This window comes from Rhincodon typus, chromosome 1, assembly GCF_021869965.1.
Source record: "Rhincodon typus isolate 14 chromosome 1, sRhiTyp1.1, whole genome shotgun sequence".
NCBI lineage: Eukaryota > Metazoa > Chordata > Chondrichthyes > Orectolobiformes > Rhincodontidae > Rhincodon > Rhincodon typus.
The window spans coordinates 39,345,172-39,359,276 of NC_063332.1; positions in this window are offsets into that span (position 1 = coordinate 39,345,172).

The window sequence follows — 14,105 nt, forward strand, 5'->3', positions numbered from 1 at the left end:
GTGGGAGGAATTGAAAGAGAAGTTGTTGAGGGTGAGGACAAGTTCAGCTGAGCAGATGAGGGTGTCAGTGGAGGGAGACTGGTCGGGCCTGCGGGACAGGAAGAAGCGGAGGGCCTTGAGGCCATCCATATGGGGAATGCAGGTGTAGAGGGACTGGACGTCCATGGTAAAGATGAGGTGTTGGGGAATTGGAAGTTTTGGAGGAGGTGGAGGGCGTGGGTGGTGTCACAGACATAGGTAGGGAGTTCCTGGACCAAGGGGGAGAAAATGGAGTCCAGATAGTTGGAGATAAGTTCGGTGGGGCAGGAGCAGACGGAGACAATGGGTCCATCAGGGCATTCAGGTTTGTGGATTTTGGGAAGGAGATAGAAGCGGGCAGTGCGGAGTTGGGGAACGATGAGGTTGGATGCTGTGGGTGGGAGGTCACCTGAGGTGATGAGGTTGTGGATGGTTTGGGAGATGATGGTTTGGTGCTCGGGGGTGGGGTCATGATCAAGGGGGCGGTAGGAGGAGGTGTCGGAGAGTTGGCGTCTGGCCTCGGCGATGTAGAGGTCAGTGCGCCATACTACAACTGCGCCTCCCTTGTCCGCGGGTTTTATGGTGACGTTAGGATTGGAGTGGAGGGAGCGGAGGGCTGCACGTTCTGCGGGGGAGAGGTTGGAGTGGGTGAGGGGGTGGACAGGTTGAGGCGATTGATGTCTCGACGGCAGTTAGAGATGAAGAGGTCAAGGGAGGGTAGGAGGCCTTGGGGCGGTGTCCAGGAGGAGGGGGTGTGTTGGAGGCGGGAGAATGGGTCAGTAGAGGGAGGGTTAGGCTCACGGTTAAAGAAGTAAGCGTGGAGGCGGAGGCGGAGGCGGAGGCGGCGGAAAAACTGCTCTCTGTCCAAACGTGAGCGGTATTCGTTGATGTGTGGGTGGAGGGGGACAAAGGTGAGCCCCTTACTGAGGACTGACCGTTCGTCCTCAGTAAGGGGAGGTCTGGGGGGATGGTGAAGACTCGGCAGGGCTGGGTGCTATTGTCCCCTCAGGAACCCTGCAGCCCAATGGTATCAATGTGGATTTCACAACGTTCAAAATCTCCCCTCCCCCTACCGCATCCCAAAACCAGTCCAGCTCGTCCCCGCCTCCCTAACCTGTTCTTCCTCCCACCTATCCCCTCCTCCCACCTCAAGCCGCACCCCCATCTCCTACCTACTAACCTCATCCCGCCCCCTTGACCTGTCCTTCCTCCCTGGACTGACCTATCTCCTCCCTAACTCCCCACCTACAATCACGTTTACTGGCTCCATCCCTGCCTCTTCGACCTGTCTGTTTCCTCTCCACCTATTCTCTCCTCTATCCATCTTCAATCCGCCTCCCCCTCTCTCCCTATTTATTTCAGAACCCCCTTCCCCTCCCCCATTTCTGATGAAAGAACATAAAAAGCTTGCCTATTGACACATCAATCACATAGATTGTGACAGAGTGTTTTCTAGAGACATATATGTGATATAAATTACATGTTGTAACTCAGCAGGTGAACTAGTGATACAGAATGTCTAGTTCGAGTCCTGTTGACCACATGGTTGTGCTGTGTAAATATTCCTGCAGTTGACTGCATGACACAAAAGCTACAAGAAAATAGCCTATATGGGCAGTGAGCAGGCTGGCCTCGGGCCAAAGTTAGTTAAAAAATCAAGAGATAAGCCTCCTTCTTGAGAAAACTAGCATATGTCCTAATGGCTGAAGATCAATCAAATGTGGTAGATGTGATACACTTGTGATGTTTACCAATGGCCAACTAATCAATATCTGAAGACTGGATAGTGTCAAGGATTGATCACACAGGCTGTCTGCAAAGGGGTAAAAGAGAATGCACCTCAGGGCAATATCTAGCTAGCTCAGGAACAGGAGTCGTTGTGATGGAGCAAACTGATCATCTGTTTTGGTCTGATCCTTGGACAAGTTTAGTAAACCAGGTCACTTGCAATTGTAAGCATTGTATGGATAAGTTTGTGATATGTTGCTGATATTGCAGTATTTTGTTCCTTATTTCAATGAAGTGGTATTTTGTTCAATAAAAAACAATTGGGTGTGCCCTATTGTTGGGACAACGCTCGGATTATTGAAGTCCAGAATAAACAGACCAATCAGGGAAGGTAGGAATAAATATCTACTGCAGTAAGGAGCACAGTAGAGAACTAACTGGCTCTCCCCTGCCTACATCTTCTTCTTGTGATTGTCCTTCGTGCTATGTCATCAACATCATGATATGATATACATGGGTACTGACTGCCATTTTGGGCCAAGTCTAGGTAGAACCTGTGTATGCTCTACAAAGTTTCACATATCAATCCAAGCTAAAAAATGCAACAAAAATAATGTGTGCTGCTGTTTCACTGAGCTCTAGCTTGCTGTTTCATGAATGCCCCATATACTACATCATGGATGTCAGTTGTGTAGGTCTCTAAGATGCTCAAAGTTAAGCTGACCTGGAGCCAGTGAGCTGCAGAGGGGTGACCATTTGATGCCTGGGAGATGTCTGGTGATGTGAGGATTGTCCCTCAAAATAGTCTTTGGTTGACACAGGTTGACTGATTTATTTTGTGCCAATGTGCTGTATGAGATACTGAAGTGGCTACAATCATTGTTGAATTTAGTCAGACAAACAGGAAAGAAAATAGCAAAAATAAACAACACTAGGTCGGTGAACGCAAATCAGGGGGACTTTATATTCATTTTTATGATGTTTGGATATCAGCCAAGTCCACTCAGTAAACAGCCTTTGTAAAGTAATTTTAATGTTTCCAATACCAGGAAGGGCAAGTGTGCAAAATGTATTCATGTAACCTTGTGAAAGAACTTAAGAGTTATTTTGCAAACATCATCTGTTATGGTTGTATTCACATTAAAGAAAACAGGCAAAACAGAACAAAATATTTGTCAATGGCTAGAAAAAATGTGCCAATTTAGGGAATTTAAATAATTTATATTTCTTGGATGTTGTTCAAAACTCAGCTTCAGCACTGTGGTCAATTATGGATATTGCTTAAGACACTAACCTTTAAGAGATGGAGCAAAAACAGCCAATTGACATTCAACAAAATTCCACAAACTGCAGATAGTGACCAAATTATTTGATTTTAGTGATTGTTGAAAGAGACATATTGACCAGGACTCCAAGGAGAATTCTTCTTTTTTGAATAGTGTCAGAGTCTTTTGTGTATACCTGAGAAGTCAGTTTAACATGTCATCCTAAAGATGATATCTCTGATTATTCAGCACTGTCTTGGTGGTGCAGTGAAGTATCAGCCTAGATTTTGTATGCATGTGATTGAAAAGTGGCTTCAACCCAAAATCCCTCGACCTGGAAGCAATCACGTATATGTGGATTATCCACAATCATGATCTTTAGTTACTAAAATGATTGATCTGTCATGTCCATTTTAAGACTTGAGCCTGATTCTCACTCACAGGTCAGGAGCACAGAGTTGGAATATTTCCTGGCTTTGCATAGAGACAGTGCCCAAGAAATTTGTTTTCATTCTGGGTACATTGGGGTTTATGGAAAGAGTTTCAAAGCTAAATAAAACAAAAACAGTTTCCTAATGCTCATCCCTCAGACTACTCATATTCCTAAACAGTCTTCATGCTCCAGTCTCATGACCACATGCCTCCAATTCACTCTTTATGGCCATTCACCTAAGTCCTCTAGCCACCACAATGGCCCTTCATAACCTTTATACTAACTCATACCTCCCCACTACTATCTCTTGCCCTTACACCTTTCATGCCAACTCACCCAATAACCACCAACCTCCAGAAGCCATTAAATAAATTCTTTTATATACAATATATATATAATATATATTCATAGCTAAATCACTGGCTCGGCCAGCATTTGCTGCCCACCCCTAATTGCGTAGAAGGCCTTTAAGAGCCTTAAGTGTCTATTGATGACATAATAAATTCACCATTTCAAAGAGAAAAACTGTTCAATATAATTGACTTAGTTTTCTGCGAAGGGATATACACAGATTAAGTGAGTGGGTAAAACTTGGTTGGTGGTATATAATATTGGAAAATGTGAAATTATGCATTCTGGCAGGAAGAATAGAGAAGCTGAATATCATTAATGGAAAGAAAAAACTGTAGAAAGCTCCAGAATGAAGGGATTTGGGAGTCTTCGCCCATGAATCACCAAAATCTAGCATCCAAGTTCAAAGAGTAAGTGGGAAGGCAAATGGAATACTGCCCTTCATTTCAAAAGGAATGGAATATAACAGTAAGGAAGTATTGCTGAAGCTATTCAAGGCATTAGTCAGACCACAGGTGGAACACTGTGAACAGTTTGGGCCTCTTATTTAAGGAAAAATATATTGGCATTAGAGGCAGCCCAGAGAAGTTTCACTAGCCTGATACCACTTATGGATGGACTGTTTTATGGGGAGAGATTGGATAGTTTAGGCTTGTACTTAATGGAATTTAGAAGAATAAGAGACAACCTTATTGAGACATACAAGATTCTTAGGGGTAGGTGCAGGAAGGTTGTTTCCCCTTATAGGAGAGTCTAGGACACCAGGACATAATATCAGAATAAAAGGTAGTAAATTTCAGACAGCGATGATAAAGAATTTCATCTCTTGGTAGATAGTGAATCTGTGGAAATCCTCATTGTGGAAGGCTATTGAGACTGGGTCAATAAGTATATTCAAAACTGAGATAGATCAATTTGTAATTGTGAAGGAATCAAGGGTTATAAGGGATAGGAAGGAAAGTGGAGTTAAGAATTGCCAGATCAGCCATGGTGTCATTAAATGATAGAACAGAATTAATGGGCTTATTGGCCTACTTCTGCTCTGTTGTCTTATGCTCTTATTCCCTTATAAAAACAAGCATTTCTATTCAATGAATTTATAAGCACATGGAGCTGTCAACTAAACTGTAAATTCACAAACACCCATTGTGATAATGATATGTTGTGAAATCAGCAATGCAGCACTGTTCTTGTAATCAAGCCTCAGGCTTTGAGCAAAATATCAAGCGCCGAATATTTTAATACTGCACACACCGTTTATAAATCTTTAAAGGGCAGAAGATTCAATGCCTTGAAATTGTAGTAGCTTCCTTTGACAGATCTCTTGACAGCTCCACTCAGCCTAACTATTGCAATGGGTTTATCCACTTTTAATACACAGCCATGTCTACTTTTAACTACCACAACAGGCACCTTATCTCTTCAAAAGGATGTCTGATTACTCCTAAATGTGTCCTGTCACAATATCTGAAAGTGTACCCTACCTTGTCAAAGAACATAAGTAAGCTTCTCTCTTCTCCTTTCAGGTGCAAAGTACGCAAGTTTTGTTTAGGTTGCTGCACTGAGTGGGAATCACCTCTAGGAATCCCAGATATGCATGAATCCATGAAAATGATGGAAACCGGATTTAGGTGTGGGAATTTTAGTTTTGTGCCCCCTGCACCACTTTTAAAAAGGTGAAAAGGTATTCCATCTGGATTCAGGCCTTCAAATCGCAGCTGCAGCAGGGGAGTGTTTTAAACAATCATGTCCTGAGACAGTTACCATAGATTGTGTGACAGGTAATTGGTACTTTGACATTCCCGTAAAAAAAATCTGCTGATATCATTTATAATCTGTGCTGAATTTTAACGTGCTTTCTTTTCTCTTTCAATATTTCAGTTCGACACAGGACTTTGTCTGGTGTGTTATTACTCAACCTGCTCACGCTGTGAAAAATCAAACAGACTCACAGCCCTAACACTTCCTGGAAAGATGTTTCCCCTCTGTTCTACAGGCCTTGGCAGCTTCATCGATGTAGGGCATTGTGCTCATTCTTCCAAGGGCATTTGAAAATGGAAATACCCTCATGTTCCTCTTGTTGCCTCATCATGGCCACCATTGCCAGTTATGTTGCTAACGTTCCAGTGCTTCCTCCTCCACCTGCCAGTTCTCAATTGCTTCCTTTGGCAATATCCCCTTTTGACTAAGTGTGTCGGATCACCAAATACTACGCCAAAGACAGGGCCTTTGCTAAACTGTCAAAAAACTTGCCCAATGTCTTTCTTACCCCATACATGTTTAGAAGTAGGACAAAAACAATATTTAGTTGTACACCACCTTTAATATAATGAAATAGCTGAGGCATTTCACAGGGGAGTTATAAAAATATTACACTGCAGCATGATTGAGATTTAAGGCAGTTGATCAAATGCTTGGAATCTTCTCAGCCCCTGGACAATGTGGGTTATAGCGAGAAATTTGGAAAAGAATGAGTGAGAGGTTCAACGAGGCCCTGCTCATCAAGGACACCATAAAGTTCCATTTTCACAGGGGGATAGGGTGGTAAAGGAGGCATTTGGCACACTGCCTTCATTGGTCACATTGTTGACTAAAGGAGTTCAGACATCATGTTACAGTTGTGCAGGACTTTGGCAATGCCACTCTTGGAGTACTGCGTACAGTTCTGGTTGAGCTGTTATAGAAAGGCTATTATTAAATTGGAGAGAGTGCAGAAAAGATTTACAAGGATGTTACTGGCACTAGAGGGTTTGAGTAATAAGGAGAAACTGGATAGGCTGGGACTTTTTTCCGCTGGAGTGTAGGAGGTTGAGGGGTGACCTTATAGGGGCTTATAAAATCATGAGGGGCATAGATAAGCTGAATAGGCATGGTCTTTTCTCTGGGGTAGGGGAGTTCAAAACTATAGGGCATAGGCTTAAGATGATGGGGGGAATGATTTAAAGGCAACCTTAGGGGCAACATGATGCATACATGGAATGAACTACCAGAGGAAGTGGTACATGCAGGTACAGTTGCAACATTTAAAAGACATTTGGACATGTACAAAAATAGGAAAGGTTTAGAAGGAAATGTACCAAATGCAGGTAAATGGGACTAGTTCAGTTTGGGAAACCTGGTTGGCATAGATGAGTTGTACTGAAGGATCTGTTTCCGTGCTGTATGACTCCATGACTCTTTGACTATGTTGAAACTCTCACTCTTGAATGGTCAGAGACCTATTTGCATGGATTATCATTTATTATCATCCTTATTATTACTTAATCTTAATTGATTTATATACACTTTCCCATTTAACAATCGATGCATGGATGCCAAGAACTGCAGACATGAAAGTCACTGTGATTGCCCAGTGACTCCAGTTCGCTGTTTGCTCTTCTGGACCTCTAGCTTGGATGCCTGGTACCAACACCACAGGGCACAATCCATGGACAGCAAGCCTACACACCTCATGTCCACAGACCTTGGCATTTGACACGTCTCAATCTCACTGCACTATCTCCTGCATTTCAGATGCAGGACCAGCAGCCTCTCTTCTCTGTTTTCTTAATCTCACTGTTGGATTCTTGCAGACTGACTTGGATCTGAGCATTTCAAAGATAGGTTAGGAAATCTGTAACCCAGTACGCCAATGGCTTGTTACGGACTCTTCCTTTCTGAAAGCCAATCTCTATGGCAATGTGAATCACATAGGCCTCGTATCCAGGTAAAAGTAATAATTAGCTCTCTTCGAGAGCCCAACTCTATTATACCTCGGAATTAAACAGATAGTTTAAAGTGTAAGCATTTATAAAGCTTGATTTCCCTAACACATTGCTGTGGTTAGGCAGAATTTAATGTGACTCCCTTCATTCCTACCAGAACATAACAATCTTACAAGCTTGAGATTTATAACATTACTCAAAGGGCAGTGAACAGATAAAGGGCTCTTGTGGCACAGTGGTAATATCCCTGCCTTTGAGTCAGGACACCTTAGTTCATGTCCCACCTGTCCCAGAGATGTATTATAACATCTCTGAACAGGTTGATTTCAAAATATATAGTATATACACACACACACGTAGTGAATGAAATATAGTGGCTGGCAGCTGAGACAGGCTAGTGGAAAGTTCAGAGTTCCTAAATATGACGCCAACCCTCCTGAGTGACATCTATCTTGTGGGGGCAGCCAAAATTTCTGGCCCATACAACACATGTTGGAAACTTATAACTTGCAGCATAACTGTTTTTTGCCCCCTGCTGGAATTGGCAATGTGCCTCACCCTCCCCCAACCCTCTAACCGACCTGACATATGATCTCCCTGCTTGGCTTCCTGTCTCCCAATGCCCAGCTCCTCCTTGGCTACCTACCTTCTGTCCTACAGCTTCCAATCTTCATCTTCAAGCTATCCCAATCCCTAACTTCAAAACCCCTCTCTAAATTCTTACATCTCAAACATTAACGTCCCAAACACTTCCTTTGTCACCTTTCTCAGAAAACCCAGCCTCCAATCAGCCTTTTCAGTTGCTTATCTTGCAATGAACAACTTTCAATCCTCTTCTTGCCTTTCTATCTGTTGACTTCTAGCCGTCGCTGAGATCCACCATGCAAACATTTTGTTTTATCTTTGATGGCTGGCTACTTGTTTCACATTGACATGATGTCTAAAGAACAAGGGTTTTACTCAAAACTCATCCCCCAAATTTCCACCACTGTATTGAATCATACGGATCCTCTTTTAACTTAGCAATTGACTTACTTATTTTTATGTTGAGAGGAGAAGCACAGCTATAATTTTCTCATGGATTAAACTAAACATTTCCAAAATGATACAATTTGTGGAAAGTGACATCAAAATGGAAGAGTTTTTGGGTTAAAGATAGACTAGAAAGTAAATGATTTTGCTATTAACTCATGATGGGTGACCCAGTAAGAATAGCCGTTCTCTGGTTCTGTCAGTATTACCAAAAGAGCAATCCATATTTCAATGTAAATGTGATTGTTGGAAGCTTCAATTTGGAAAAAAATATTTTAAAATACATTATTCCTTTGTTTATCTTTTAAAGTTATGGGCTATAATTATAATCTTATTTTCTTACTTGCTGTGAGAGTTTAAATTGCAAACAGATCTAACATATATGGATGAAGTGAGGATTTCTAAATATGGTTCAATTTTTAAGTGATGAGTTGTATTTATAATCATGTCTTTCCAGCATTGCTCACATGCCAAACAATCTAAGGCTGGTTTAAAGCTAATCTAAATGCATTCCTACTTTCCTGGCCTGTCACACTGATATTTACAAAAAAAATCTTTGTTTTTCTTGATGCCACAATTTCTGCACAGCAGTTGCAGCAACCACACCTTCCAAATCCTGCAAAGAGTTCAACTATTTCTGGTGTCCCAAGTTTTCAAAACCTTATCTGGAAAATACATGTGGTTTCAAGTATTATTCCTGACATTATGGAGGAAGTATTTGTTCTTGCTATTTGAATGACTATTTGGTGCAATGGATCATTCACCATTACCGAATCAAATGGATTTTTAATCAAATGATTTGAAGCAGTTCTTTTGTAAGAAATCGCTTTCTTGCATACAAATATGGATTTTTCTTGAGGATTAAGTTAAAATAAAATTGCAGAATATCAGTTTGTAAGTACTCAGATGGGTTGTCTCCAAAGCAATAAATTTGTGTTCTCTGTTTGAAGTCATTTAGTTGTATAGAACTTGAATATTGCTGAAAATAGAGACATGTTTGCCAAAGCTTTCCATTTCGCACAGATCTGGACAGCTGGTACTGGCGATGGATCAAATAGCCCCCTTACATACTGTAAAATCCTATGATTCTATGAAATACAATAATGTCAAATTTCAAAGGATCAAAAGAATTTTGTATTGTAGGAGAAAAGGTCGGTTAGCAAGCCACTCTGTTTGGTTGAGGAGTTGACATGGAGAAATTGACAGGGAGTTAAGGTTCCCCAAGCTCCCAGATAATTTGAGAAAGTAGCAAGGCTTGAACACATTGCTTGTGTTTGTAGGGTACTAGCCCTTGTATATGACTGTATGCAACTTCTAACAAACACAAATGAGCCATGTCATGGCCTTGACTGATTATCCTAATCTCGGGTTGTTAGTTTAGCTATTGGCACTCCTAGGAAGAGTTGCCAATTGCAGAATTACATCTGAAACACACACACCTTCCACATATCTACAACTTTACCATTCTACACATGAACCATCCTAATCATATGCAACCCGATGCACCTACTAATTTGCCACCCTGTCTTCCTACCCCCAGCCACCTGCCATCATGCCTGCTTTGATCCCTTCTCATTTGCCATGCTACCCACCTGCAATCCTATACACTTGCCATCTACCGATCTGCCACCTTACCCAGCTACAAGCCTACCTACCTGCCTCTTTCCCGCTTGCTGTCCTACCCTCACTCATCCACATGTATTCACTAGCAACCATGAAATATTGCTGAATACTAAAATAAGTGTTTAAATGACAATAACATTAAATCTTTGGAAAATATAAAATGAATCATTATATTTACAGTTAATAAATAAACATAACATCTAGTACTTATGAAAAGCTAGAAAATACTATCATCATAAGGTCAGAAGCGATTGATCCCAGAGATGACAGGGTTTGTCATATGAAGAGAAATTGAACAGTTTAGGCCTATACTGCCTAGAATTTAGAAGAATGAGGGGAGATCAAATTGAGGTATTCAAGATGATAAAAAGTATAGATAAAAGGTATAGATAAAGTAGACATGGAGCGGATACTCCCTCTTGTAGGGCATTCTCGGGCGAGAGGTCATAGTCTTAGGATAAGGGATAGCAAATCTAAAACAGAATTGAGGAGAAACGATTTCTCCCAAAGGGTTGTGAATCTGTGGAATTCACTACTCCAAAGTGCAGGGGATGCTGGGAGGATGAATAAATTTAAGGAGGAATTAGACAGATTTTAAATTGGTAATCGGTTGAAGGGTTATGGGGAAAAGGCAGGAAAATGCGGTTGAAGAGCATATCAGCCATGATCGAATGGCGGAGCAGACTTGATGAGCTGAATGGCCTAATTGTGCCCCTATTTCTTATGAACTTATGAACTTAAGAAGCAGGAATGTTTGCCGACGATTGCACAATGTTCAGCATCATTTGCTACTCCTCAGATACTGAAGCAGTCTTTGTTCAAATGCAACAAGATCTGAACAATATCCAGTCTTGGGCTGACAAGTTGCAAGTGACATTCATGCCACTCAAATGCCAGGCAATGACCATCACCAATAAGAGACAATTTAACCACCACCCTTCGATATTCAATGGTGTTATCACTACTGAATCCCCCACTAATATCCTGGGGGTTATCATTGACCAAAAACTCAACTGGACTTACCACATAAACACAGTGGCTACAAGAGCAGGTCAGAGGCTTAGGAATGCTGCGGTGAATAACTCATCTCCTGACTCCCCAAAGTCTATCCACCATCTATGGGGCTCAAGTCAGGAGTGTGATGGAATACTCCCCACTTCTCTGGATGAGTGCAGCCCCAACAACACTTAAGAAGCTTGACAACATCTATAAGCATCCTCTCCCTCCACCAACGATGATCAGTAGCAGTAGTTTGCACTATCTACAAGATGCAAGGTGGAAATTCACCAAAGATCCTTAGACAGCACCTTCCGAACCCATGACCACTTACATCTAGAAAGACAAGGCCAGCTGATAAAAGGGAACATCACCACTTTCAAGTTCCCCTTAAAGCCAATCACCGTTCTGCCTTGGAAATATATCATCGTTCCTTCACTGTCGCTGGGTAAAATCCTGGAATTCCCTCCCTAATGGCAAAGTGGGTCAACCCATAGCAGGTGAACTGCAGCAGTTCAAGGAGACAACTCAGGTCAACTAGGGGCAGGCAATAAGTGGTGGCCAGCCAGAGACCCCCACTTCCCACAAACGAATAATAAAAAAAATCTACAGAAGTATTTTTGCATTTACGTTTTGGTGTAAATCTCTATGGTGTTTTCTGCTGCCTTGAAAGAGCATTCCAAGTCCTCTGGCTTCATGGGGGTGCTGCTTCACTTCCCTTGAGCTGCATTGAGGCCTAAAAAGTAGGCTGCAATGGAGACATCCAGGGAAGATCAGTCTTAGAACTAGGGACTACAGTTTTAACAAGTTAATTGGCTGCAAAATGTTTTGGAACATGTTTGTATAAGGCGCTATTTGAGTGCATTTTCTCTTTCTTCTTTATGTCGCTCTTGATCAGAGTTTCCACAGTTTTTTGCTGCTTTGTTCTGGGACTATGGATGATTTATCATGATGGGAAGAGTTCTTACTTGAGTGTGTTCTCATTCCCAAAGCAAAGCAGCAGTGTCAGGTATGAACAGCAACTGGGACAAGCACCTTATATATGAAACAAGCAAAAATAACAATTTCAAAAAAACCTTGATAGTTTATAACAGGCTTTGGGTATGGTTCCATGACAAGTAAATGCAGTAAAAGTACAGTGGAGCATATATATATTCCATAATTCATACCAAGTTGCACCCAACATTCCATTTGCAGACTGATGCAAACGTTGCAAAGGTTTTCTCAATTCCTTGCAGAGAAACTGAGGGTTGTAAGTAAGCACTGACAATCTTTATTACTAATTCTGATTATTAAATTGTTAACTCCGTTTGCACAATGACAGAGATTCTAGGCTTCTCCCTTCACCTCCTCACTCACATCAACAATCTTCACCTTCTGAATGTAAAATCAAATGTTTTCGCATGCAGCTTTCCCTTCCTTCACTTCAAAGTTGGCATTCACCTTATTATCAGTTTGTAATCACAATCACTGCATACCAATTCAAAAAGTTCTTGTGGTACGGTAATCAGTATATTAACATCTCTGAACAGGTTGACTAGAAAATACCTACCCTAGTTCATGCTGGGAGTTTTCACACTTTGCCCCTGTAGTAAATGTTTGCTATTCTTTTTCTCCTGCCAGTTTGTGCTGGCATTTTCCACATCCTCTATTATTTATGAGGTACTTTCAACGCTCACCCTTTCAGTTCGTGGTGGTAATATTTTTTTCATTATCCCCTCATTTCAGACAGACACTTTTCATACATCATTACTACCCCCAGCTTCCCAGGAACACTCTTTTCCTCTCAGTATCTCTCTCTCACTTCTCCTTGATGGGTTCCTTGAAGGGATAGAATGTCGATCTGGGCTAAAAAACTCCAAATAGAATATTTGAAATAAAAGAATATTTGAAATGTTCTCTTCCCTCACTGTGTTCAAAGCACGATTCACCACGCCATCTAATTTTTGTCATTTATTTCCAGTCTCTCAAATTCACATGTTACTCATCTTCCCAATCTTCCATCTTCTTATAGTCTGCAGACAACTCTCCACAGCATGGCCTTTGTCCTTTGCTTTTCAACTTGACAGTGTGGCCTTGGTGCCTTGCTAACGACATTCATTAATAAAGCTGTTTTGTCAATGTCACTTGTGGCGATAACATATCACATTACAGACCTTGGCATAGCATTTAGCTGTCCGTCATAGTTAAGCAATTGCATGAATACACCATGCAATTTAAGTTGCACTATTAACAACGTTCTATTTGACAACAATTACCTTGTAGCATGTTCTTAACTTGTGTTTTCTCAGTAGTGATTGATTTTGCATAATTTGTAAAGGTCAGTTTTCCCAAATATGTGGAGATAATATATAAAGCAAGCAGCATTTCCAAAAACATGAAAAAAATTGCCTCCCTTTTTCTCACAAAGCACTGAGTCATCCTGGTATATAAATAATGGATAATAATTTGGATTTGTAAGTTTGTATTTAGGGTTTATGTGTCATACCTAACAACTCTTGTCACTCTACACTAACTCAGTTACAACGACTCTTGGCTCAGTTATCAAGTTCTGAATAGAGCACAGTTTTATGTATCTTCTCAATACAATATGATACATAGGATTAGTTAGGATACACATCACAGAAAAAGGCCATTCAACCCAATCAATCCATACTATCATTAATGCTTCACTCATATCTTTTCCCCTCTTTTCTCAGTGAATTCAATCAGCATCACTGTCTATTTTATTCTTTTTCATCTGCTTACCCAACCCCTTATTGAATGCATTTGTACTATTCATTGTGCTCATTCTTGGAAGTAGTGAGTTCTATGTTCTCAGCGTTATCTGTAGAGAGAGATTCATTTCTGAGTTCCCTATTTTATTTCATGGCAATTATCTGATATTAATGTTTTGGTAATTCCCATAAGTTGGAATATCATCTGTAAGTTTATTCTATAAGACATCTCAAACTT